Below are 25,198 nucleotides of genomic sequence, written 5' to 3'. Positions count from 1 at the left end.
GTTCTTTGATTCTTCCCCATGATCTGGGGTCAAACTCCTCCAGCTCCCTAGTAATTCTTCTTTGTTGGACAGCCCCTCTTGAAATGTTATATTTCACCACAAGGTGACATATTAGACTAGTTCCAACATTGGTGGTTGGAGTAAAGAACTCAACCGGGATCCTACAGAAGCGGGCGGTGTGCCCCTTCATGTTGCATCTAATGCAATGCAGCACTCGACAGACTCCCTGATGATAGAAGTTGCACTTTTTGCATTTTGGTAGATTTCCAACACACTGTTTTGTTGGGATTAGGGTAACCGGGACAGCAGTAGGCACGATAGAAGGAGAAACAGATGTCGTGGCCGCAGAGGCTGCCACAGGTTGTTGCTTCTTGGCAAGTTTTTGAGATAACTTGCGCTCCTTTTTATTCCAGAATTTTCATTTCTTGCTCTTCGATTTGAGGTTCGGAGTGTCCTTACAGGCAGGCACTCGTTGTTGTACTTGGTTATCACCACGATTGGGATTGTCGATAAAATTTCCACTAACATTTGCATTGTTAGCATTAAGGTGAGCCATGACAGCTGCTACGACTGCTGTTACTGCAACTTGAAAACTTGAAGAGTCTATATGTAGAATCGGGGTTTCATCGGTTTGCCGGGTATTTCCAGGTGAAGACATGATTCTGTTACATAATGAGAAAACAAGCTCGTGAGCGACGATGGTTGTTTCTAGATGTACTCTAATTATATATATATATATATATATATATATATATATATATATATAAATTTTCGCGTTTTGAAATATGGTTCTCAATGTTTCGACCTACATCCCTATGATGCAGTACTAGTAAAGGGGTAGAAGTAAGTTTTTAGAAAGGGTGATGAACCGAGTGTCATCCGAAGGGTGGGTAAATGTCAATATAGCCCATTCAACTATCGTCATTTATTCTATTTGGTCACTAAAGTATTTTTTTTACTCAATAGGTCATTAAACTTACAACTTGCATGTCTATTAAGTCATTTTCGTTAGTTTTTAACAGATCTTCCATTAACTAGTAATTATAATTTACAAGAATAGTCCCTATGGTTTCAGTTTCTTTCGTGGTTGGTCTTATACCAACATAGTTCATCACCGACGTCACCACCGTTTAATTCCGACAACCACCACCCTTTACCTCGGGCAACCCCGTCAACTATTATACTCAACCTTTCTCTTACACCCACTTCCTATACATCATATTTCTCTCTCTATATATATAGAACCTCATTCTTCTTCCAGCTTCTATCTCCTTCAAGAACACTAATTACAATGGAAGGAAGTTCCACTGATAATCAAAGCACAACTACAGAAACAACTTCAACAGTTGCAGCACCGGTGACTACGCTTCCACTGATTGGCAGTGGGGGCAGCATGGTTCTTGACACTGATGAAGCGGGGTTGGAAGCTAGTTTCTTTAATTCTCATTCAAAAGTTGATATCGTCGCTTTGTTGAGGAAACACGCATATAATGATGAGCTAGAACAAAGTAAGAGAAGACAGTTACCCCCAGCAAAAACTTGGTCAACGCCCGGGAACAACTTTTTGAGAAGACAGTCACCCCCAGCGATGTCGGAAAACTGAACCGGTTAGTGATACCAAAGCAGCATGCAGAGAAGCACTTACCGTTGCAAAGTGGAAGCACTTCCAAAGGAGTTCTTTTACATTTCGAAGACATCGGGATGAATGTATGGAGATTTCATGATTTCGTTACTCATACTTGAATAGTAGCCAGAGCTACGTTTTAAGCAAAGGTTGGAGCCGATTTGTAAAGGAAAAGAACTTAAAAGATGGTGACATTGTGAGCTTTCAGATATCCATGGGTTCAGACAAGCAACTTTACATAGACTGGAAGAAAAAAAATGGGTCAGGTAGCTCTAATATTCAAGAACAAGCAACTTTACAACATGTTCAAGAACGGTAGTGGTGCAAGTGACGAATGATGCTAGTAAAGGACCAACCACGAAAGAAATTGAAATCATAGGGACCATTCTTGTATATTATAATTACTAGTTAACAGAAGATCTGTTAAAAATTAACTAAAATGACTTAATAGACCTGTAAGTTGTAAGTTTAATGACCTATTGGGCAAAAAAAATACTTTAGTGACCAAATAGGATAAATGACGATAGTTGAATGGGCTATAGTGACATTTACCCGTCATCCGAACTAAGTTATCTTTGGTCAGAGAATATCATGCTCCAACTTTCGAAAAGATTTGAAAACAATTCATAATAGAGTCTACATGGAATAGACTTATGAATTTTTAGAAATAATCACTCTCAATTGAGATTTCGTGATTTGATTTACTGTTATTAGTCGTGACAGAAAAAGGCGATAAGCTTAATACCTAACGTGAGTAGTGTAATCACTAACTCACTAGGTCGAATTAATTTATTAGATATTAAAGTGATGCAAAAGGCACTTAAACACTTCGCATGTTTCACATGTGGCTTCCCTCTGTTCTCTGTTCTACTCTCGGCGGTAATCATTTGTTCTCTCCTGGTATCTATATGGTGTCCTTCTCCTTCATAGGTATATTGAATTTCCATACAGTCTTACTTCCGATTCTGACTCTGATCCCCATTACTTCATAATGGAGGGTTTGAATCCAAGAAGTTCATGCGAACTTCTCATCAGTGCCCTTAATAAGGTAAAGACACTTGATGATTTCTATAGTTTCTTTACTGTTCATCGGTTTCCTTCTCAAAATCCTCCTAGTGAAACTCTGTTGGATCTTCGTTGACTCCTCTAAAGAATTTAAGAGATTAATAAAACATTTTTATGAAAATATATTTTTTACGAAGATGATCCTTTCCGGTCTTTCCATAATCACATAGTGTGTACAGATTATATATAAGTCAGATCAAATAGACCTTCGAATAAGTGATCCTACTCTAAAACCACAACCACACAAGGAACAGGAAGTAGAGTGAAAATCACCTATTCTAAGTCTATAAAATCTCAACTATATATAACTTTAATGTATACACTTAGAAATTATAGACTTATCAGTAAGGATCTTTTAGTTTTCATATAAGATTTATGGTACCTAAAATACTCCTATAGTATTTTAAACTTTGCATTTCTTTATGTATATGTTTGGTAAGTTTTAGACTTGTTGCAACATCACTGTCACTCCCAAACACATGTTGGTCGTATCTCAAATAAATATAGTTGATTAGGCTATATTTATCCCAGATATGATTACATAATTGTCCTCGTTTGACTTAGTGCCCAACCTCCAAATATTTTTGTTTTGTTCTTCTTGTGATACTCGTTCTAGTATATATGTATTTTGTAGGTACGTATACTATTATAAAATATGATTATATTTTAAAGTATAACTTCTTGGTCAGAGTGTTTTTATCCCAATGTGTTTATAGTTATATATCTTTTATGAATTGATATACTGAGTTCACTATAAACAATGCTCTGATACCAATCTGTCACACCCCCAAACCGGAACGGCGTAAACGTTCGGGGGCGGAGGACGTCATGTTCAGTATCATAACAAAGCACAATAGTAATCATAGTACAACATCCATTACATTCATGAAATATAACTTTACATCTGTGTTCAACTTATTGTATGTTTGACACCAAAAAGTATAATTTACAAACATAACTATATAAAACTTTGTCTTCCTCAAAACCTGCTGATACTTGTTTAACGATTTCCTGAAAATACAAGTAGTTTTGAAAAGAGTGTCAACAATTAAGTTGGTGAGTTCATAAGTATGTTATAAAAGTATTTTGTCATTTGTTCTCTGAAATGTAAATATGTTCACCCAGAAAATCTTATATTTTATGTTGTATATGTATTTGTATTCTGAAATAGTATAGTTTTAAATTCCCATAAAACTATGAAAGATATGTTTTCTCTGTACTAGAATAGTATTCCATATTTCTACTTGTATGAAATTGTAATGACTGTATTGTAGTTTTAATTTATTAAAACTATACGAAGTTGCTTACTTATTCTTACACTAACATATTATTCAATATCAAATTGTGAGTTATCATAACCATGCTCGATGACCTAAGCCTCGCCTGGAACACAACGTTCTTTAGGCATTGTAATTTGGTAAAACAATTGCCATCCCAAGCCTACCGACTTGACTGTAGCTAACAGTCGGGATGTGGGATTCCCAGTACCGTATAGATCTATACACAAGTGTCACGCTCTCCCTCCAGGAGACTCTGGTTATAACTTTCAGGACTTTTGTTTTTATACTTAAATAAATACTTGAAGCGTGTCTCACAACTGCTATATTGATAGTTACGTGTAAAATAATGAAAAATATCATTGAAATAGATATATTGTAAATATCTCATAAATTATATTTAATATAATTTATATGGTTATTTTCGTAAGTTATTTTAAATATGGAAAACAATATGTAGTTCCATAAAGTGTATTGATAAGTATACACGATTCACAAATTATACCTATTATAATTTATATGTTGTTTTTGTAAAAAATTCCGAATCGGTAAAATAGTTTGTTTATAACAATCATAAACTAATTGAATGAATTTATTTATTTATACAAGAATTCTTTGTATTTTACTTGTATTTTCCCCTTTAAAACATTATAAAAATAGTGAAAATATAGGGGTATAAACCCTCTTGATAGCAGTGAAGAATTGAGTAGCAGTTCGTTGCTAGAAAATATTTATTTCTAAAAACCGGGCCTTGCAAGGGTTCGGATTTAGAAACTGAAAGACTCTATTTTTGCTTACTTCTGGCATCTCGGGGGTGTTATTTGAGTGTTAGATATGATACTGGTGCTTCGGGGGGTTGTGAGTAGGTTTGTGGAGTTGAAAGTATTGAAAGAGATGCGAAAATGAGCTAAAAGTTGTGAAGGAACTGGCGCAGCTCGCAGACGAGGGGGAGGCAGGCAGGCGAGACACGCAGCTCGCAGACGAGGGGGACACGAGGCGGAGCTCAGAAAGCGCCAGCGCGAAGCCACGCATCGGATCAGGAGAGGATCGCGTCTCAGATGCGAGGGGAAACTGACACGCATCGTACATCGGGCTTCTTCGCGTGCGAGGTGACGTGGCCGGTTGTAGCCATGTGAAATTTCCCGGTTTTCCATTAAATTTCGGTTTTTGTGTCCAAAACTTCCAAAATTCATAACTTTCGCATACGAGATCCGTTTTTGACATTCTTCGTATGCACGCATAGACGAGAATATAATCTACAACTCTCATTTAGACTTCGTCGGCTAATTTTGACTTTATTTTTAATATTATTATTTTTAACAGACTGGGACAGGAAAATCCGTTAAAAATTCATAACTTCTCCATTTGAAGCCCGTTTTTGTCTGTTTTTTTACCATTGTACTACTATTGATAAGACCTTCGATTATCGTTTAGGTTGTGTCGGCTAAATATCGTTCAATTTTTATTTCGAATTTCTGGGTGTATACTATTATGTCGATTCTTAGAAAAATCATAACTTCTACATACAAAGTCAGATTTGGATGTTCTTTTTAAAGACATTCACGGTTTAAAGTATACTACAACTTTCATTTAGATAGTTAAGGCTAAAAAGTATTTTATTGAAAACTTAATTTTTACGTTTATAGTGTTTTGCCGGTTTTGTCACGGATCTTCGATTTGTCATAACTCCTTTGTTATAACTCGGATTTGGGAGTTCTTTATATTTTGAAATCCTTGATAAAATCTCTATCACTTTGTTCATCCCAAATAAGTTTATTTAATACTTCATTTTTTACGCTACTTTTCATCTCAATTAATTTCTATTTTTACTATTTGAAAATAAATTACAATAGTTGACCTAGGCTATTACATTGTGAATTTATAAGTATCTAGGTAAAGCTTAGACCCTAACAACTATAGAATTTCTCAAGTTATGACATTATAGTCACTCAATTTTACACACAAAAGGATTGAATGATAGTATTAATACACCAATTGTGTACTTTATGAGAATATCAAACAAATGACACAAAATTATTGAGAGTAGAATACCTAAACATATAGACGAACGCTTAGAACAAAGTTCTAGATTTTGACCCGTAACAGCCACCTGTTCAAAGCCATTTTAACACCACTTAAGCCTGTAAAAATTTTAACTTTATTCCATATTCAGGTAGTTAATAATTTTAGCTTTAAAATTACTACTCGCACAGGTCTAACCGATTTATGTACAATTTTCTATGAATGTTACAAGACAGCATGTTCATGCAGCTAATTTCCGAACAATCAGTGGAAAAGACAATTTTCACCTAAGTTGGAGGCAACAACATGTACTGGAAAAATTCATGGGCAAACTAGACTCAAAATTCAAACTTTGAGAGTTTACGGATCATCAATCAGACTTTTGATGTTTTTCTACATTTTTTTCAAAACAAGGACAAATTGGTAATTTTTCAGAATTTCCCAGCAATGCATTTTAAGGGTTATTTGACAACTTAACCCATTAAGCCATAACCAAAATTAACTATAAAGTTGAAAATTGAGTACTTAACAGTAGCAACATGTCAAGAAGTTAAAATAACAATTTCAACTTTTAATTATGGGATTTAAGGGGTGGTGCCCTTAGTAGTTAAACTGCTAAGGTTATGGCCAATGTCCGGAAGCTTGTTACAAAGAGAAGCCAAGAGACAAGCATAATCAGAATCTATATCACACATATTGCTATCTCGTAAGATGTTGTCTTGCAACACCCAAGGTTGGACCCTTGAGGCAACAAAAGCATATGAGGTAGCCTCTACTGGCGAGTACAAATCCAAACCACTAAACCTAATTGGTAGAGAAGCAATTCGCCACTCTATATAAATGATAGAATCTAAGGAGTAGGTAAAAATTTTGTTTTTAAAAATGTGAATGTAGACCAATATGATCATGAAAGGTTTGAAAAAGATTGGACTAAAAACATGGTTTATGTGACAATTATGGAGTGCATAGGACCATTGTCTTATTCACATCCATGTGATTGTGATGATCGAATGAACATGGTAGATATAACTGGTTATGTTCAAAGTGTACCTACTATTATGCCATTCCAATCACTTTTGTGTTTCCTATATAATGTCTTCATTTGTGGGGCAATATTTTCCATATATATTTTCAAACTTCGACTAAATTACAAACTTCTCTAAATCTACACTTTGCACTGCACCATCTCCTTTTTATCTGTCTTTTTGTTCTGGAATCTAAATAAATAACAAAATGAAGGGCGTTTGAATTTTTTTCATTTATTTTGCATTTTAAAATTATTTATTAGAATATGTACAGTGTAATATTCTATTAGAATATTTCACATATTTTTCAAAAAAAAATGGAATTTATTTATTTATTTTTTATTTTTTTTAGTTAATTTAAGTTCCGAAAATAATATTTAAAAAAAGAATTTTTAGATTTTTCCATTTATTTTGCATTTTAAAATTATTTTTTATAATATGTCAGTGTAATATTCTATTAAAATATTTCATGTATTTTAAAAAACAAAGGATTTTTTTTATTATTTATTATTTTTTTTATTTATTTTTTATTTTTTTAGTTAATTCAAGTCCCAAAAATAATATTTAAAAAAAGAATTTTTGGATTTTTCCATTTATTTTGCATTTTAAAATTATTTTTAGATTTGTTCTCACGGTCTCACAAAATTAGAATGGTCTCAAATGAACCTGAACATATATATATATATATATATATATATATATATATATATATATATATATATATATATATATATACACATATATATATATGGGGAGGGTTCATGCAAAAATGCAAATAATTTACGAAAATACGAAAACAAGAAAAACCTATGATATTGTGTCACCTCAACATTATATTTTGGAAAATAATTCCTCCAAACTTTGAAATACATTATGATAATCGATGATAGACGAGAAATTGTTTCATATTAGCAAAGTATGACTTTTAACATTTTTATTATGAAAACATGAATTTAAAAATGATTAAGGACATGAAAAAAAAATTATTTAAACCGTCTTTATATTTATATTACCATAACACCATAAACTTACTATCTTTAATTTATTACTAATAAATTTATTTTTTTATAGTACATGTGTTTGACTTTCATAACATAAAATCTGTTTTTGCAAGATATTTATGTTTTCGCATGAACCTATATATATATATATATATATATATATATATATATATATATATATATATATATATATATATATAATAAATCCTACTATTTCTATAAATAGATCCAATAAAATAATATTATTTTTTTAAGACGTTCAACTCTCTAAGCGTAAAGTACAACTAAGCATTAATAAAATAATATTAAATTTTAATCTGATTACCTTTGAAATTTTATCTCTTCCAAAAAGTTGACCCAATCTCTTATCTAATGAAAATAAAACAAATAATCCATTATATAGGCCCTTTTATTTGTAATTTTTTTAAGCTTTATTTATTATTTAAGCCCTCTAATCGAAATTGACCAGTCAGTTGTAAAATCAAATTCTTTGTTTAATATTAAAAAAAATATCTATATATGATTTATGACTAATAGAAAACTAGTATTCCATTTGTTATTCATGTTCCATGAAATATGGTTGTATTAATTTTATTATCTTTCGATTTAAAACTTTAGATAGTAAAGTGGATAATATGATATATCCGTTTAGACTTATCTGTATCAACCAAACCGAGTTGTTAAGATTAACTTTGGTTCTCCCTTTTATTAACTTTATCAATACCAATAAAGTATGACTATTTAATTTGATACATAATAGCAGTTTTTATTTATTTAATAGTTAATTAATGCGTCATAATAATGTTTTTTACTTGATAAATAAATAATGGTTATTGACATTATTGAATATATATATATATATATATATATATATATATATATATATATATATATATATATATATATATATAGGGTGACGTTCAATAGAGAACCATAATTAACTAAAGAACCAAGGAATCAATCTTTTTTTCAACTTTTAGAACTTATTTTTTATCAAAAAAAAAACTAAAAAATACAGAAATTCGTAACATTTTTTATCCTTTTTCCAATGATATAAAATTTGATTTTTTTTACGTCAAATTCACAACGTGAATCCGGATTCACACGGTGAATCCGAAAAATATTTTTCACATTCACAATGTTAATATATGAATTTAGATATTTTTAAATTTTTTTTCGATAAAGAATAAACTCTAGAAATTGAAAAAAAAGATTTGGTTCCTTGAAAAACCCATAATTATGGTTCTCTATTGAACTTTTCCGTATATATACATACATATATATATATATATATATATATATATATATATATATATATATACATATACATATATACATACATACATATATATATATATATATATATATATATATATATATATATACTAACTTATAAAAGAAATTCTACTATTTCTATAAATAGATCCAATAAAATAATATTATTTTTTTAAGACGTTCAACCCTCTAAGCGTAAAGTTCAACTAATCATGAATAAAATAATATTAAATTTTAATATGATTACATTTGAGATCTTATCTCTTCCAAAAATTTGACCCGATCTCTTTAATCCCCGGTTTGAGTCCATGCTTATTCCTAAACTCTTGGAAAAAATCTATCCATTGGCACACCATTCTCTCTTCACGATCATCGTCAAATTTAGCAATGAAAGGTGGGTTTTCAGCGCCTGGTGATTACATCTACTTCAAGTCCCAAGTCCCTCTCCATAAGATCCCAGTAAGTTTTTCTGGTCATATATTTCGTCGATCTTTCACTTGATTATACATTACCCAATTCGATAAATCACTGGTTTAGTTGGTATCGATTGTTACTTTCATTATGTCTAAACCCTATTTACAGTTTCGATTCAGCATCAATCGTTTGATGTTTACTCTCAATAAACCTTAAATTATTGAAATTCGCATTAAACTGGAGCTATACTTCAACTTTTGAGATTAAATTGGCTAATTTGCAGCTTCCGATTGGTGTATTACTTACAAAGATAAAGCATTAATCTATATAGCAAGTTCTATAAACAGAAAAATGTTGATATTAGATTTTACATCCAAATTGATATAAGAATAACATATATGGACATTAATTTTGACATAAATTTTACAGATTTGCACAAAACAATGGAGATATTTTGAATCCTGGAATTGCTAGAACAGCAAATGTTTACTACAAACAAATCATGGCACTCTCCATGAAGGTAAGTTTTATAAACACACATACTGAATTATTTCCTAATAATTTCAAAAAGAAAATCAATAGTTTAAAGTAATTATGTCGTAATAAATATGTTAAAAATATAAAACCTGCAGGTTGAGACCCTGACAAGGGGGGATTTGGCTTCCAGATTGACTTTAATAAGTGATGTTGCATCAGTGGGACCTCTTCTTCTTTCGGATTGTCTAATCACTATAATGGATGTAAGCTTCCATAACTCATAATCATATTAAAAACAGCAACCTAAACCTATCCCACCTAAGGAACTGTTAGATTTACACTTATTGACTTAACACTTTGCTGTTGGTATTAATGAAATCGGAAACCAATTTTTACTTTAGAGCTATGTTACTAATAAGCATGAATTATGTTTCATGTCATTGTTAGAGAGCTCAAGGAATGTTTATCCATATCTGTAAAACATATGTTCTTGTGAATCATTTATTTCATTTTTTAATTAATTTGGTTAATAGATAATATTGTTTTGCAGGTAGAAGTGAAGATGCTACTGATATCATCATAGACTCATAGTACTACTTCTAACATAGCTTTCTATTGGAAGGGTATGGATCTTGCTATGTTGGTGAAAGGGGAGCTTAAGGAAGGGGTGTTGATTTAGGTTTCTTGGGATATTTATCTATTTTATGCAGATGGGTATGGGCTGGAAAACGGCATTGAGGAGGCTAAGTTGGCCAGCCTCAACTCCATACTCCATGGAGACTATTGGATCACTGCCCCCTCTAATGTCAGGCCAAATTACGTTGGAGTGATGACGCAAGCAAGGCAAGGCATATCTCAAGTTTGTCTTTTATTGAAAGGTGTTGTTATTTATTATCTTTTTTATTATTTTCCAATAATACCTTTTGTTAGATACATATTATTTGCTTCATTACTTTATTTAGTTATTACTTGTTAGTTTTGTTGTTTTTTTTCTTCATATTTGTATTTCTCCAATTATTATTTTATGGAAGTCAATATCGTGCATGAAATAATGTATTAAAATATAGGCTTAGATATAAAAAGAAAAGTATAAAATATTACATTATGAATAAAATTGTTGTGATGGATGCTAGAGAAAAGAAAGGTATAAGCAAGTCACTTCGTATGGATGTGTCCTGATTTCTAAAATGAAGGACTATAAACGTACACTACACACCAAAATATTTATTTTCTTTTGTATTGCTAGGGTTACATTTATTTGTTTCCGTAAAACTGATCTATAACAATATGCATATGTTTTGTGCTACTTGAAATCTAACATGTTTCCGTATATAACTTATTGCCGAATGAGAAACTATTTTTCGCCGCCGCTTTGCACGGTTCTACGGCTAGTATATATATATATATATATATATATATATATATATATATATATATATATATATATATATATATATATATATATATATATATATATACTAGCCGTTTACCCGCGCTAAGCGACGGGTGTGAATAGTTTGCTTTCGTAATTTGTTCATTTTCGGCGAATAATGATTACTTTCAATTTAATGATTATTTTGATTTGGGTAAATTATATTTTTCGTTTCTAAGTTTAATTGATTTTGCAAGTTTGGTTTTTAAGTTTAATTGATTTTGCAAGTTTGGTCTGAAAAACTAACTATTTAGCCCTTAAACCAAAATAAAAAAATATACCATGTGAGACATATGTCACACCCCAAAACCGAGAACGGTGGAAATGTTCTGGGGCGGAGGACGTCATGTAATGTATCACAACACAGTAGTAGTAAACAAGCAAACAACATCATCCATTGCATTAAATATATAATTTTAATACAAGCATGTTCTGTACAGTTTTAGACACCAAAAATATAATGTAAATCAAAATAATAAGATGAGTCTTGGATGCGCTCCATCTTCTCAAAAGCTGGTCTCGGTACCTGTCTACTGATGACCTGAGAATACAAGTTATTTTGAAAATAAGTATCAGCATTAAGCTGGTGAGTTCATAAGTATTTTAGTGTCGGTGTTTGTTATCAAAACGTTTGAACATGTCTCAAGTGTAAGTTTGTAAAATGTGTGTAAATGTTTGTAAGTGTTTGTAAAAGTTTGAATCTCTTAGAAAAACCTATATTTTCTATTAAAGTAGCCGTCTAGCAAGGCTTAACTATTTTGTATGTTCGTTTGTTGTAAAAGTGTGTAATTTCCCAAGTGTAACTATCATTAACAAAATATAGTTTGTACATTAATGTTTAAGTGAAATAATCACTAAATGTATGTAATGGGTAAATTAATGTAGTATTGTAGTGTTGTATTATAAGAACTACTGCTGTACTAACTACCTTAAATCGGGTTTATATTAAGGTATTATGTGATTTAATTGCACCATACTATCGACTGGTAACAACGACATAATGAATGGTCGTAACATGGAATGATGTTTGGCACCCGCAGACCTACAGGTCCGGCTGTAGCTAGCAGCAAGGTGTAGGATAGTCAATCCAGTATAGATCTATACACAAACTCACGCTCTCCCTCCAAGAGAATTCTGGTAACAACTCGGGCCATGACATTTAAGGCATGCTCCGATACAGTGATTCACAATTATAAACGTATTCATGTATATGTAATGTAATGTTACTTGTTCTGGTATCGTTGTATATGTTCTCTTCTTAGTATAGTTATATATGTTCTTCTATAGTATAGTTGTATATGTTCTCATAGTAATGTAATGTATATGAATCATAGTAATGTAATGTATATAACTCATGAATGAACTGACTCATTGATCTAGTAATAGTATAAATGAAATCCTGTGTTACCTCGATGGTAACTTACTGATGATGTAACTGAAACGCATGAATAATGAAAGTACTTTTATGTCTATATATGCACATATGATATATAATTAATATTGAAACGACCCTCGGACGGCTACCCGACATCCCACTAGACCACATCCAAATCGAGGAAAAGGAAATAGGGCGGATGGCCTTCCTAAGCCTTTTAAACATTTCTTATATATCTATGCATATATATTCAACTTGTATCCCCCCCCCCCCCCATAAAAGCATTTAAAACATTTAAAAGTATTTCAAAGGTTAATTAAAGGGGTATGAACTCACCTGTAGTGAGTGGTTCTGAAGACAATGTTGGATTAGACGCTAGGTGCCAAGTGGTGACTTGAGTACACGCGCGAATCCTATTTAGCATATATTGGCACATATATGGATTTAATTAGTGTTATGAACAACTAATTGATGATTTTTGGACCACCTTAGGGACTAGTAAACACTTATAATGAAGTGTTATAATCATATATGATTGTATGAGGGTTTATAAGGCTATACAAGAGGGTGTATGGCCAAAATACACACTATATGTGTGTGTGCGGCCAGGTGTTCGGCCTAGTGTGCTGCCAGCACATGTGTGCGGCCATGTGTGCTGCCAGGTGAAGATCTTGGTGTTCTTGGTGTTCTTGGTACCTTTTATGAAGATCTTCAAGGAGAATGAATGATACTTGAGAGGATTTTCGTGTTCTATGCTTGAAGAAGTGAAGGAAGTGTTCAAGAATGATCTAAGGGTGACATATATATGTAGAGTGTGCGGTTGGGAAGGTGTGAGGCCGCAAACAAGAGTGTGTGGCCGCACACTCAAGTGTGTAGCCGCACACTCCATGTGTTGGAGTGTTTGGCCCGGTTTTGATTCCTACACTTCGATTTAACCCTTTTTATTACTCCTACCTTAATTATATCATATTTAGAACGCTTCATTAGACTCTAAAGGTTACTACCAAATAGTAAAATAAGTCTAATATTAGAAAGAATTGAAGAGTGCTTGCAAGAAGTTTTTCGGGTTGTCACAACATATTTGTAATTTTCGTTTATGAAAAACTTAAAATATCTTTAGTGTATATTGTAAATTGAATGATTTATTATTATCAACGTTTTAATACCACAACCCAAGGCGGTAGGTCGAACCAGTTGGACCGTGACATAGTTAAAATATCGACCAAATAGAAGACAATTGAATATTTTAAACTTACATAATTGAACATTATAATTTGACAGGTGGGACATTTTGATATGAAAAAGAATTAAACATTATAATATTTTTATTTTCTTTTGTACTTTTCATAGCCATTGTATGGAAGAAAGCCAACTCCATTAAGTATAACATATTAAGACTTTGGAAAGTTACGATTTCACATTCACAAACATAAAATAAAAATTGCAAATACTTCTGCAAGTATGAAATATAGAGTAACTGTGTAAGGAAATTTAAATTCAATCATAGGTACTAAAAGCCTTAGAAACCATCTTTTGAAATGCATCATCTTCATCATTGGGAAGCAGCTAGTTGTTAGGTGGATTTGATTTAATACTTCATCGTCTATAGCTCTCACTCATTGGCTATAACAAACCGAGACAATATAGGCAAGAAGTAGGAAGACTCGATGAGTGAGGCTGCATAAAAGATTGAAATTCTAATTACTTTTCACTAATATGTATCAACCGTATAAAGCTCAACCATGAGCATTGTCATAGCCATCACGACACCTGATGGCATCTTCAACATCACAGGATTGTTCGAACCATACAAAAAATGAGATACTATATGAGTAATAAAGCAAATGAGAAGTATTAATGCAAAGCTTATGAATATTATGTCAAGAAAAGCATAACCTTGGACTTATATGGATATTCTAGTTTTGAAAAGATGGTAAAAGCTCCAGACCTCACATTTCTAACATAAAAATAGCAAAGACCATTACCCTGATAATCATAAAGCTCGAAATACTTATTGTGAAGTAACTTAAAATGACAACATGCCTTCCCATTTTTTGAGTGAATGCTACTTGGACCGTTTAAGCTCAGATAAACCTTTCACAATTTTGTAAAAGTTGATACCAAGATAGTGACAACAAATACATTTTTAAATTAAAAAGAAAAAACAATTTTTTTTGCAATCAAATCGTAGAATAATAATAATAAAAGCACATAAACAAATCTTGGGTAGACTCCTTAAGCTACATGACTTCATCTATCAAGTAATTTCAACAAATTTATTTGAAAAAATATGACATTTGTTACCAACAATAGAGAAAAAGTAGCGACTTCACAAAAATAAAAGTAATTTGTTTATTTTCTTGATTTAACTTAATTGAAAAGAAGTAGGTCTAAGAACATAGTGTGCAAAAGCCTCTCATGAAAATCACATGTCATAGCCTAAGTTAAAAAAAGATCAAAACATGTGGTATAAAGGAAGCCCATCTATATTGACACTTGAAATAGTGAAATCCTTCCAAATTCAACATAAATACCTAAAAAGTTCTACACAAAAAATAGTTAACTACGTACATGTTAGCCCATTAAGCCGGTTAAAGAAGGAAATTACACTTTGTGGTGTTATATTCTCTGAGAAAAAGGCATAAAGAGGACCAATAAAATTTCATAGTACATACTTAGGGAAAATGAAAAAGGGGACACTGAAGCAGCAAGTGAACAATCCTCAAACCCATCTTCACTTAAAAGTTTCTAATTAATAGGAGCTAGAGTGAAGCCCATCTAAAGGAACATTCTGAAATACTCATACAACAATCAATAGCCTACGAGTAAAATTAACTCATACAACAATAAATAGTCTACAAATAAAATTAAGTATATTCATAGCAGACACAAAAAGAAACGAAAAAAGAGTATGCATCTTATAACACCAAACCCGTCAGGTGAATCCTAACTTTAACCAAGAAAAAAAGGTAAATATCAACTCAATGGCTGAAAGTATAAATAGAAAACAAAAATTGTCAATATTTGGAAAATAACTATGAGTAGTGTGGATGGAGATGGAAGGGAGATATGGACTTCTTCACCAAAATCGAACTCGAGATACCAATAATCAGGACTGGGAAATCAGAAAACCCTATTTCAAGAGTTATAAGCTAAAGAAACGCAAAAAGTCAACAAAACAAATTCGTTTGTATAACACATATAGGTGTTCATCAAGTCCTAATCATAAAAATAAGAACATGTTTAAAACCATGGTGTTTACTAAGCCCAAATCTAAATCTGGTAGAAAAGAGGTTACATGAATGTGATACATTTACCTGCTACATGGACAAATCCAACTATGAAACTTGACCTCGTGGCATATTTTCCAGCTTCGTCTCCTGGACAAAGAGCTTCACATAGAAGAAATATCAATAAAGATGAAAAAACACTATAACAACAAAAACAACAGACTGGGAAACATATTGGTGCCTCAATTTGGCTGATTTCATCTTTTGAAAAAAAGACGATGATGGTGGTGGGTCGTTAACTGATGATGGAGATGGTTTCCAGGGTTCATACATGGAGATGGTATGAGCAACGTTTGATCTAGTGTTATTGGAGAGAAAGAGAATGGTTGTCTCAACCTTCAAAGTGAAGGCAACAGTGGTAAGTGTTATGCTTTCCAGGGGTGTCTGTATTTTTTGAAAGGGATATGATGAAGAAGAAAAAGCAGGGGAGTGGGCGGCTGAGAAGGAGGTGTAGCCCTGGCTGTGATTGGAATGGTTGGGGTATAATTTTTTTAACGTTTTCTCTATGAAGAGGCTCCATTCTATTTTTCACTGAAGCAAAAAAGAAATAAGAAACAAATTAGAGACATTGATGGATCTGATGGCTTTGATGGTGTGATCGTACCTGGACCCGACGAATCCGCCTACATAACTTTGAGGTGGTGATGGTGGATATTAGAGAGACAAAGAAAGGTGGAGAATATAGGATTTCAAGGTTATTTTTGTTGACAGATCTAGTAAGGGGGTGGACGATAGAGAAGATGGTGAAGCCGACAGTTGGTGGCGACGATGCTTACGATCGAGGAAGTGGCCAAGTGGGACAGGAGAGGAGAGATTAAGGTGAAGTTGTTGTTGGTTTGACTGGATTTTAAGGAGATGGGATAGTGAACCATCTTGAGATGAAGTGAGACAGTGGTGAAAGTGGTCATGAAAGAGGGTGAACTGAGTTCCAGAATTCGTTGATAATAGGGAGAGTTTAGAGTGTGGCAGTGGTGGGGAAGCGATAGGATATGTTATATAGACTTCATCTGTAGACCGATTCTATTTGCTTAAAATAGGGAATACTAAGTCTAGTTTTGACCTATTCAATCGACTAAAATTGAGAGATTGTTAGGTTCAATTTTGACGGATTCATAAATGTTGACTGAATCAAATTCCAAAGCATAAAGTCATTGTACATAATGCAATAATGGCTTGTACCTCTTAAAACTCAGCCTTTGACCAAATATGTATATTAAGGTATATATATATATATATATATATATATATATATATATATATATATATATATATATATATATATATATATTGAAAAGTTAAAATTTCTAAGTTATTGAAATCTTCTTTTGAAAGGTTGATGAGAAATTATTTTCATATTGTCAACTTTTTTTTTTTTTTAATTTAATGACTTTTCAAAAAACCAATAAGTTAATAAATTGTTTTTAGATAAAATCTCAAAACACCATCATACTATTGTGTGGGTCGATGTAATGCTAAAGGACGGAAGTTAATCGAATGAAACAATATATATATAATCAACTTTTATCTGAAATAAAATATGTTTTGGATCGAGCACAATATGAGATAATTTTTAGTGATTGATCACCACGTTATATAATTTAAAATATCAAAATTTCATAGACTAAACTTATGTCATTATTATAACATAATTAAATTATTAAAAGAATTCTGGTTCTTTAAATTAATTTGACTAAACTATAGTCCCTGTGGTTTGCTCAAAATTGCTACTTTTGTCCAAAAATGTTTGGACTAGCACTACAGGTTTAAAGTTTTCATTTTGTTGCGAGTTTGGTCTGATTTGGTTTGAACTTTTTGATAAAGATGATTTTGCCCTTCCTTATTTCTTTTTTAGTTTTATCTAAATATTTTTCTGTTTAAAAGAAAAAATTGCATTTTCCATTTTATTTATATAATTTTTTTTATAAAGGAATAAAAATAAATAAATAAAATATACAATCTCTCTCTCTCTCTCTCTCTCTCTCTCTCTCTCTCTCTCTCTCCCTAAAATCTACAACCCCATCTTCTTCCATTCTCATATAAACGCCGATGCACCACCATTTGACGGAATATATGACCTTAACATACCACCATCAGCCGCCGTCCTCACCACTGTTAGCTAGCGTCGTCTCCGTCACCACCACTTTCCAAGTCGATCTCTTTTTTTCTCTAATCTCCCGGATCCGTTTCATCTTTTACTCACAATCATCGTCTTTTACACACAACCAACAATCAACAATACAACCACCAACAATGGCCAACACAACAACCACCACCATGACCGGTCAATGACACCACCGATCAACATCTACATCTATAAAGAAAACGACGCCATCATAGATCCGATAGTAACACCATTTTTCTTTTCTCTCTTTCTCTCTCACATCTAAGTTGGAGCACTGTCTCTCTTATATCCGATAATAGGAAGGTGATGAGACAAATCAGAAGATCAACGGTTCGTCATCTGAACAAATCTGAGTTGGAGCGCCTTTTTCACCGCCGACATCATTACTAGGGTTTCTGCACCTTCTTCCTTCGTATAGTGATAAGCTTCATCGTACAATGGTAATCCCCCTTTCCTCTCACCGGATGATCGAATTCGAACAACAACAAGTATGTGTGATTTAATCAACAATGTACAAAAACCCTCATGTGTGTGGGTTTGTTCGACCGACGCACAAAAACCCCATCTCTCAATCTCTGATTCGTTATACTCTTCTCATTTAGACCTGATACCTAAAATCGAAAAGGAAAGGGGGTGATTTTTGAAGTATTTTAGTTTAAACCAACAGAAACTACACATAGAGGTTGAAAAAAAGCAAAGCATACATGTAGATGATGAACGATGAATCGATGCATAGAAGGGTGGGATTTACAACATGCTATGGTGATTAACTATTTTCTACAAATGAGTGATTTTTTTGTTACGATGAAAGAAAATAGGAATTATGCTCTTATGTTGGGAGAGAGAGAGAGAGAGAGAGAGAGAGAGAGAGAGAATGTATATTTTATTTATTTATTTTTATTCCTTTATAAAAAATTATATAAATAAAATGGAAAATGCGATTTTTTCTTTTAAACAGAAAAATATTTAAATAAAACTAAAAAAGAAACAAGTAAGGGCAAAATCGTCTTTATCAAAAAGTTCAAACCAAATTGGACCAAACTCGCAACAAAATGAAAACTTTGGACCTGTGGTGCTAGTCCAAACCTTTTTGGACCAAAGTGGCAATTTTGAGCAAAGCACAGGGACCATTTGTGTAGTTTAGTCAATTAATTTATATTCAAATTTTATGGACATATTTGCAAATTAAACTTTGAAAAAATTGCAAAAGTGGTCCTTATGGTTTGTCAATTTCTTTGGGTAATGTCCAAAAAAAAGTTTATTACCAAAAAATGTTATTATTTTGTGGTTTAGTTGTGGTTTTAGTTCCTATTTCATTAACTATAACATTTGACTGTTAACTTTTTTAAAATGACAATTTTACCCTTAGGGACCATTTTTGCAGTTATCTCTTTTTGCCAAATTAGAATGATCATTTCTGCAATTCTTCATTTTAAATTTATTCAATTATTATATACTAATTCTTCTTTCTTTTTAATTTTATTGAACTATTATACATTAATTCTTTTTTTAATTTTATTTTTATTGGATTAATTTTTTTATGTGAATATTATATATTAGTTAATTTTATTTTTAATATATAATATTTATATATTAGTAAATATTATATTTTTATATTATTAATTAATTTTAACTATTTTAACTATTCTTCGATGATCATGGATGAAGCCTTGGCTTAGAAATCTTCGACACAAACTCCATGAGTTTCATCTTCACTTGAATTCAATTTCAAGACAAAACAAAACTAAAAGAAAATTTAGCACACAATATTTTTGGGTTTTTCATATTTTCTGAAAAGAAATAAAATAGAAACAAAAATATTTTTGGATTTTTTTGATTTTCTTGAATAAGAAATAAAATAGAATATAACACTATTTTTTGATTTTGAATTTTCTGATTTCTATTTGTTTGTTTTGTTTTGTTTTTTTTTGTTTTGTTTTGTTTTGTTTTTGTTTTTGTTTTGTTTTTTTTTTTTTTTTTAATTCTCCCCCTAAATTTGTGCATAGAGGAAAACTATGAACAAATTTAACAAAAAGAAAAATATTTGGGATCAAAGTTGTGAAACAGCCTGAACTTGTTTATCAGTACCTTCACTTTCATGAATAGATCTGGTCAATTGCCGGTATTGTGGTCCACTTAAGCACGAAGGATATCGAAAAACTTTTCTAAACAAACCATGTCGCTGACAACGACCACAGGTATTGTTGTCCACTTAAATTAAGCAACGAGATCTATAGGCAACCTCTTAAATGGTTCAATTTTAGTTGCACTAGAACGTGTTCCCCACTTCCCGATATACCCTGATTATCAAGAACTTCCAAAGAACTCCTTACTTTAGGTAAGTAAACAATTATTAAAGAGGAAGTCAGATTTAGAGATAGATGCATATGTTGTGTCCCAGGTCGGATATATTTCAATCACGCAGAGGGGACAACATATGGCTAACTAAGATAGAGGGATTGAGAGGTAGAATGTTGCATATGTTGTGTCCCAGGTCGGATCTTCCGATCACGCAGAGGGGACAACATATGACTAACAGATAGAGATAGTTTCATAGATAAGAAGGTGTGTAGAAATAGAGTTGCATATGTTGCAATCTAGGTCAGATCTTCCGACCACGCAGAGGAGGCAACATATGACTGATAGATAGAAAGCAAGAAAATAATTTCCTACAGACCTACTTTATCAGAACCCCCTAGTCGCCCTATCAGAACCAGAATTAAGGACATAAGTGCGTACATCAAGGAAAAGTCGAACCACAGTTCTAGATGTGTATTCATTTAGTGTATCCCGTAGGTTCCCGTGTTTATCTCACTACTCAATCTACCCGAGCGTCGCATGGTCAGTCTAAACAGTCCTAACTAAATCTACACTATCAAATCCTTTGTGCCTACCAGCACATTGAACACAAAGTCTAGATAATTCAGATTCAGTCCCTTACATATGTTTTAGACTGCCTGTTATCACATCACATTCTTGATATCACTTCCCAATAATAACTACTAACGAAAACTATTAAGAAAATGAAAAATTGTCTTTAAAACGAATCAGAGTAAGATAAACTCAGGAGTATAGAGAAGAAAATGTAAACCGTAATTCATCGATTGAATTTTCATCCAGAAGGTCTGAGAACAACACACATAATCTCAGAACAGATCTTAAAATTCTTCATGTCATTAAGCCCCAACCCTATTTGTGATATCTTCCTTTCCTCCTTTCCCGCAAGAACATATACTCTCAAACAATGTCCTGAGTGTTGTACAGTTGAGAGATGCCTCCATATCATGTGCTTGGAACAGCCACTACCAACAAACCGAAGTCTGATGATATGCCTCCATAGCTGCTCCGATACAGAGCGGGATCAGTTGGTCTTTGGAACCCAGTCCATTTTGAAACTAGGTCAACCTTTGTCATCATTGCAGGGTACTCTCTCCCATGACATAACCTGTTCATCACAAACAAAAGATGTAGAAATATTAGAACTGAAGATTTGGGAGAGTGAGCCTTCGGAACTCATTTGTATTTGGGTTTAACCCACTCCTTTTTCGTTATGATGGGTGCCTCGGCACTTGATTTTGAACTTGATGTCAGTCGTTGAGACGACTTTGACCTAACCGGTCTTTGTTTCACTGGAGCATCTCTTGGATTGGGCTTCTTGGCTGACATTCCATTCTTGCCCTTGGGATTCAGATTCTTGGCCTTGGAAGTTTGATTCTTGGCCATATGTGCGTTCCAGTCACCATTGTCTGAACGTGACCTTGAGGGGTTTCTTTTGGAGTATCTCCCTCTTGGCTCGTTCTGTCAGCCTTGTGCATAGTAGGGAACGTATGCGCGATTAGGAAAATTTCTGGAAATGTGTCTAGGTGTTCCACAGTGAAAACAAGTATTTTTCTTCACTGTGAAGTTGTTTCTTCCTGCCCCTGATGGCGTATCCTTGCCTTGTCTCTTATTGTTCCCACAAACACAGTTGCAGAAGACACTCTGTTTCATTGGAATTGGTGGCCTGTATTTCTCAACAGCAGGTTGATCAGAAGCAGCTGAGTTCGAAGCAACAGATTCAGAGCTCAAGGAGATGTTGGTTTGTTCAATGGTTTTCTCCTTGTTGAACCTACCTTCTTATCGGCACTCATACCCCAGTTGTTCTTCTCGGTCTTCTTAGCAAACTGCTTTGCCCTGAAACTGCCATGGAAATTTGCCAAGTTATATCCATTTCTTCTACGTCTTTTGGATGAATCTGATCCAAATCAGCAAATGACAATTGTGGTGGAAGATCTCCAGCTACAAGAGCATTGTAACAGTTAACAAGTCCTGTGGCGAGAGCAAGATTTTCATCACACTCCTTAGCACTTGAGGAAGAAGCCCCATTTGAAGAAGAAGCAACTTGAGAGGCAGCAAATGATTGGTTCTGAGGAAGAGGCATGGATGATACAGCAGGAAGTGAAGTAGTTGATGAAGTGGAAAAGGATTGATTCTGAACTTGCTGAACAACATAAGGTTGACCTGTAGAGGGAAAAGTGAGAGAGGAAAGAGCATTATTATATGAAATTCCAAGGTTTGCAGCTGTGTACGAATTCACATGGTTTACCTCCCGCTGTTTATCATCAATATCACACGCCTTGATGATTGCCATCACTTCAGCAAAAGTAAGGCGATTTAGGTCTTTTGTCTTCTTGATAACGGCTATATTCATGTCCCATGACTTTGGAAGGGCATTTAGTTGCTTCTTGTTTATTTCAGAATTTTTCAAGAAGATTCCAGCTATGCTCATCTCAGTGGTGAGAGTTGTGAATCATTGAAGCTATGCCTCCAAGGTCTCACCAGGAATGTAATTGAACATATTGAACTTTTGGTGTAACATGTCCTAGCGACTCTCCTTCATATCTTCATTCCCTTCATATACCTCAATTAGGGCTTCCCACAAAGCCTTTGCTGAAGTATACTCCCTAAAACCTTGAGCTATGTCCGGAGAAGGGCCATGGTCAGAGTGGCCAAAGCCCGTTCTTGCTCCTCAACCTTCTCAAAATCTTCATCAGTGTAATTCTCAATCGTTTTGTCAACCACTTGCCCTGCAACAGTTGTGGTTATTCTGACGAGATTCTTGACGATGCTTCTCCAAATTTTGTAATCCTCCATTTTAATATACTTCTCAATTCAGTATTTCCACTCAGGAAAACCATCTGCAGATAAAAGTCTTGGAATGCGAGTAGTTGTGCCCATAACAGAGTCCAGCTCACGGTGATGTGTTTGACTTTGTGAATCCATTGAATATTAATTTAGATAAAAATTAAATTATTTTCTTAAAAAATATGAGTTTCCGGTCAAAAACAAACGTTTACGGTCAAAGGGGTGTTTACGGCCGTAAACTCGGTTTACGGTCGAGAGTTTACGATCGAGTTTGCGGTCGAGAGTTTACGGTCGATGTATATGGTCTAACATTGCGGTTATTGATGAAACTTAATTTACGGTCTAAGAACTGAGTTTACGGTCCAAGAAACTTCTTGAGCTTGCGGCCGTAAACTGAGTTTGCTGCCGTAAACTCTAGGCAGTAAACTCCCAAAACTTCAAGAAATCATGATTTTTGGATTGAACTTGATTCCCCTTCGCAGCAAATACCAACTCCAGTCATAGACAATGAAGAATATGGCCAAAAACTCGTTTTAAAGATGGTTTGACACTGGTTCTGCTCTGATACCAATTGTAAGTCCCCAAAATGCATGTGTATCAATCAGATCCGTTTGATGGTGTGGAATCCCAATCAAACGGATGATGTCAAATCAAATAGAAGAGAAGGAGAAGAAGAATATAATGAATCTTGTATGTATTGATATGAATGAAGATCCAGATACAATATTCACACACACTAACACACACTCTTTTTTCTCTCTCTTTTGGCCGTACACTCCTTGTGTTCATCAATCTACTCCTCACCCCTTACACCTATTTATACATGAGAAACATGGGCTTGGTGAACATGGGCCGTGAATGGGTTTACGGCCGTAAACCTGTTCACGGCCGTAAACACAACCGTAAACACGTATACGGCCGTAAACACCAAGCTGTTTATGGTCCAAGACACAAAAATACATTTTCCTAGAAAAGTAAAGTATAAACCATATTTTCGACCCAACACTAATCACCTTCATCGTAGGTCTGACGGTAACACTACCAACATGTTTCACCCAACTCCGTTATCCAGTAGTCACCTGCGACAACCTCTTCACAATCCGTTAGAATCCTTTATATTTTCCACTAAACCGATCGTTTTCCACTAGAACCATCACTATTTGAACCACCAAGAAGTCCAACCTAAACACGCATGTCAGCTCCTCCATTTGTTGTCTTTTACCAACTTACGCGACAAAATCATACTACCTGATCAGTTCCTCCATTCGTTGTCTTTCACAACCCGTGCACAACCTTATAACATCAAAGCTTCAAGCCCACACTACCTGAAAAGATCTAGTGGTGGATCTAGTGGTTTGAAAACCCTATATCTAACATTTCGCCATTGACGACAGTGCGGGTAGTCAATTAGTGTAGTTTTGGTTGAGAATGATGGATTGTAGGCAACGATCGAAGATTTTAGATAAGATGATGTGGCGGCGCAAGGTGGTAGAAAGCAACAAATGGAGGAACTGACCGAGGGTGTTTGGATCAGACCTCCTGGTGGTTAACACAATATTGGTTGTAATAGAAAACGACCAACTTAATGGCAAATCCGAATTCTTGTTCTACCCAACATTAACAGTAGCCACCGGCATCAACCAATATTGTGTTAACCACCAGGAGGTTCCATCCA

The 25,198-nt window shown here is 33.5% G+C and overlaps 1 pseudogene; it reads left to right on the top strand.

The window, feature by feature from the left end:
• The first annotated feature begins 1,291 nt into the window (after positions 1-1,291).
• LOC145068198 (AP2/ERF and B3 domain-containing transcription factor RAV1-like) lies at positions 1,292-10,763 on the top strand (annotated as a pseudogene).
• Positions 10,764-25,198: the final 14,435 nt, after the last annotated feature.

Source organism: Lactuca serriola, chromosome 8 (genome assembly GCF_051521515.1).
Source record: "Lactuca serriola cultivar US96UC23 chromosome 8, Lser_US96UC23_V15, whole genome shotgun sequence".
Lineage (NCBI taxonomy): Eukaryota > Viridiplantae > Streptophyta > Magnoliopsida > Asterales > Asteraceae > Lactuca > Lactuca serriola.
Note: the sequence above shows the minus strand (reverse complement) of the source record. Positions and strands in the feature narration are given on the sequence as shown.